We start from the raw sequence: 5,172 nt of genomic DNA, 5'->3' as shown, positions 1-5,172 counted from the left end.
AAATGTTAATAAGTACATTTGTGTGATGTGACACTGTGTTTCTGTAACTAAGCACAATTTTGCATTTTTTGTGTTTGTTTTTATATAAAGATCTATTGAGTACACTATGTACTCTGAAGAAAATGGTTTTATGTATATAGAACATCAAGTTTCACTAATGATTGCTAAATTTTAATTATCATTTCCACTTAGCAATTTTCATTATTTATATCAAATATCCAAGTGCAAATCAGAAACCAGGGGAAAGAATGTATGGGTTTATTATTCAGAACAGAATTTCAGTAAGTTCATTAGCAGTTTATAGTGATGTTCATGTAGAAAATAATTCTTCAAAAATATGCCACTGATGTTTACTAGATAAAAATTATAGAGGGCTTTAATTGTATGCTAAAACTTAATTTATGAATAATTAGTACATTATAAATGTTACATATGGATGTATGATAGAATAATTTTTTAAGCTGTTATCAATGATAAAAAAGACCAATTGTTAGAGAAAAACAGTAATGAAATTTGAATCTCATGAATGGTGTTAAAATACAATTTCATGATATTTAAAAAACAATCGTCAAATATTACAATGTATGAAGTTTGTTCTTTGTATGTTTATGGCTGTTGTTGAAACTCCTCTCAAAGAGCCCTTATAATCCTTGTTTCTTAGGATTTCTCTATTCACACTCTGTCTTGTGCATCACTTACATGTTTTGGTAATGAAATATTTTATTTGAAAGTTTTAGTTTGTAATTTTTTTCTTTTTTTGCCTCCGTCGTATGTTTTATTTTTTAAAGCTTTATGTTCATAGTGAGTATGGGAATTCTTTTTCCGTCATTATTTTTTTGAACCTCCATTCGACAATTGCCGTTTCAAAAAAAAAAAAAAAAATCATATAGCATTGAAATTTTAACCAAAAAGCTTTATATTTAAAAATAGGGAAATTGAACTTAAAATTTTTGCTTTAATTTTTGATTACTAAATAGTTTTTCAATATTACAATAGTTACTCTACAGATAAAATTTGCTACTATTTTATTCATTGTTGCAAAGAAATTTATATCACATCAGTAACTACTTTATATAAATGTTACATAATATATATAATTAGTATTTTTCAAGAACAAAATTAGCTGTAATAACTGAGCTATTTAACCTATGCCTCTGATTGAATTTGGCATTGGTGTTTGTAGTTGAAAATTAGCTTTTCCCGTAATGAACCATTAATTATAGTAAAAGTAGAATCAGTATTCCATCATTATTTTTTCATCAGGTCATCGAATTTTTTTTCTTTCTATGGTGCTATTGCATTCTCATTGTATATTTTTAAGTGCTGAAAAATTACATATGGATGCTTCACTTGCCAAATCGATTAACTCCATAAAACAAAAAGTCGAGAAAAGTGATGAAGAAGATAGTGTTATCCATAGGAGTGAATGGACCCTCGTGTTGCATTTTCTGCCATCACATTGTCAGAAATGCACTGAACCAAATGTTTAATATAAAGTCACATGCTAAGCATTGATTAAGCACTATTAAAGCAGAAATGATGATTTTTTTAAAAAGTGGAGTTAATCGATTTGGCAACTGAGGCATCCATATATGATTTTAAGTTTTCTATTTAATTTTTATTATGTCAAGAACCGATAAAAAACGGATTCTATGTATGGAGAGGAGGGAGATCACTTTCATAGCAAGTCAAAATTGTAAGTTGTTTGGGTTATGGTAGGTTGTTTTGGTAATGGTTAATCTGAAAAGTTAAATAACTGTTTTTCTTTTTTGAAGCATTCATGCATATTTCAGTGGAGAAAGTAGGTGTAATATATCAGATCGCTTTTATACAGAGTTAAAGTTGCTAGTGAAGAAGGTTTTGATCGTCAAAAGAAATTTTTTAATCAGTCAAAAAAATGCCAATCTTTGAATAAATAAACTGTACAATTTGAAATTTTTGAAAACTTGTTCAGAATTGTACTTTTGAAAAGTATGAGTAGGGCCAAAGCACAGTCAACTTTCACATTGTCAAAAATGAATCCTTTATGGTCCTCTCCACAACATATTTTCAATACCTTTTGTGAGCTCCCATTTAAATACTTGATTCAGATTTTCATGTAGGAATGTTTTTAGCATTCATTTTACTCTCATTAAAAAAACTAAAACTTGAAAAAATATTTATAATTGATGTGTATAAGTGGTCTAAACAATGTAGTGTTCCTTTTGCAACCGTAATATGGCCCAGGGTTCTGTATTGTTTTAATTGAATTCATAAAAATAATTCATATTGTATGACATTTATTCCTGCTTTATTTAAATTTTTCTAGTCATCTTGATTTCTCTTGAATACGTTTCTGTACTGTGTTTTGACTGTTTATGTGACTGAGATTTTAAAGCCTTTCATGTGTGTCACTTTCAGCTTTCAATTTTATTCTTTGATCATTCTAAAAGATGGACTTATTGATGACTTTTGACGACTTATTGGTTTAGTTCCTGTTTGCTACCTCTAAAAAATATTTTTACATTTTCTTTGAAACTGCTATAATATCTAAAAGGAAGAAAATTATTTAAATATATTTTACTTTAATATAACTTTTATTTATTATGCAAAATTCAAAGAAATTATGTTAGCAAACATAGCTATTAATTGTTTTTATTATTCTTTTTTGTGTTAAATATTTGTCAGAAGTTTAATGAAAATGGTGCTATTTTTTTTTTACAAATTAAGACTTCTATATTTATCAGTTCCTTCTTTTTTGTACCAATTATTTATTTTATCAGTTTTTTGATGGTTATTATTTTGTTATTACTTTGCAAATTTTATGAAGATTTTATTTTGTTTATGATTTTAAGAGTTCTAATTGTTGAATAATGATTGAAGGAGTTAAATGAGAAGCAATAAAAAAAATATGAATGGGGAGGAACTTCTCTCAATTTGGATTTTGATGTTTATATGAAACTTAATTGTGAGAAGTGTTTTTAAAAAGTAATAAAAATGGAATTATGCATTACAATTTACTAAAATTTGGAGGTATTGTTGAAAGGATTGATGAAACCTTTTGATAGAGCATATCAAAATTCTTAAAAGTAATAATATAAATTATAATATTTTTTGAAATTATTGCAAAGTAATTATTGAATTTAAAACAATGTAAGATTAAAAGTTTGTATTTGGCATTAATCATTCAGCTTTCTATACTTTTTTTGTGTGAAGTTTTTTTACTACTCTGTATAAAAAGTAGGCATCTATGTGTTACATTATTTCACTTAACTTAAAATAGATCTATTTACAAACATACATTTAAATTCCATATTTTTAAAATTTATTGCATACATATTTCATCTCATTTATTTAAGACATTTGTTTTGTTTGCATTTCTTTTTGAATAGGGTCTGGTGGGGGAAAGTGGTCAATGGGGTAAAGCGGTCATACGTCAAATAAATGGCTATAGCTTGGAAATAAACATTCGAATGAATGTGAAACTTTTATTTTACAGTAAAGCAGTTAGAAACTACATTTTTAATACAAAATTTTACAACTGGAAAAATTTTATTTGGTAAAAAAAAATATTTTGCGGGAACATGAAAAATTTAAAAATCTAAACACCTATATTAACATCCTTGGGAAATTTTGTTTGTTAGAATTAGGAACAGATTGACTGTACAGGAAGCTTCCTACATTTCTCAAGAACTCTTACTCATTAGCAGTTAGCTGAATCTATTTTAGATAATTTTTTAGAACAATTTAAGTAAGATGGGGTAAAGTGGTCATAATATTAGGCTTAACGAATATTGTTCTTCTAATGTCACTTAATCTTTAGGTATAAGGCAGATACAAATTAAATATTAATTTTACTCAATATGTATTGTTTTTACAGTAAACGGGGTTAAATATACGAGTATATGCGTATATATATGCGCATATATACTCGTGTAGACATGTACATAGACGTATTCACATAAATGCGCCAATAAATACATATATGGGTATCTGCAAATATTTTTTATCCACACAGCTATACATCCTACTATACACGTATATGCTCGCTTATACTCGTATATATAAGAACACTTATATACTCAGGTAGACACGTATATACGTGTACGTACTCGAGTAGACACTTACATACAAGCATATGATATAAAAGTGTACAGGTTGAGTTTGCATTCTTGAGTAAATTAATAAAAGGTGTTAGAGGAGAGGAGAAGAAGCAAGAGTTAATAAGGAACATATGGTCAAAAACACAATGCTGACACGCTACATGCACGCAAAGTGAGAAATTAATGGATGCAAAAAAAGGCACAAATTTATATATATATATATATATATATATATATATATATATATATATATATATATATATATATATATATATATATATATATATATATATATATATATATATATATATATATATATATTACACAAATGCAATTTTACACAACATTTTAGGACTTAAGAAAGTTTTAAACCGATTGATGAAATTTACGGCCTTTAGCTGAAAAACATCATGCGTCGCATTTACAGATCCCTCTCTGTTGCAAAAACGAGACTTTTGAAAATTTTTCATCAGCCGCTGCGCCTTTGTTGCGATGCGTGTATTAGAGCTACTACGGACCGTAACTTTCAACAACTGCTCTAAATATTTCTTAAAAACTAAAATGTTAGGTAAAATCATCTGTGTGCAACAAATTTGTGCCCTGCTTTGCCTCCTGGCTTTGTGTGCATGTAGCCCGTCAGTGATTATAACTTCCTTATGATTCTTTGCTTCTTATCTTTCTTCCTCTTATCTTTCTATCCTCCCCTCTCACACCCGTTTGATTTTTGCCCAAGAGCTTAGATTCACTCTGTAGGCCGACATGTATATAAACGTATATTCTCGTGTACACATACATATACTGGTGTATACACGATAATGTACGTATCTACGTCTATACAGGTATATAATCGTGTGTACACGTGTACATGTGTATATACTCGTGCTTCCATATTATATATACGTGAGTAGACACGTACACAGACGCACTGGATGTATCCACGAATTAACTCGTGTACACCCGTATATGTATGTATGTACACTTATATATGCGTATATACGCCTAATATACACATATATACTCAAGTATGCACGTATTTTCTCGAGATACAAGTGCATACGCGCATATGATGTTCGTTTATACGCGTATATAC

Source organism: Uloborus diversus, chromosome 2, assembly GCF_026930045.1.
Source record: "Uloborus diversus isolate 005 chromosome 2, Udiv.v.3.1, whole genome shotgun sequence".
In the NCBI taxonomy this organism is placed as follows: domain Eukaryota; kingdom Metazoa; phylum Arthropoda; class Arachnida; order Araneae; family Uloboridae; genus Uloborus; species Uloborus diversus.
This window is presented reverse-complemented; position numbering follows the sequence as displayed.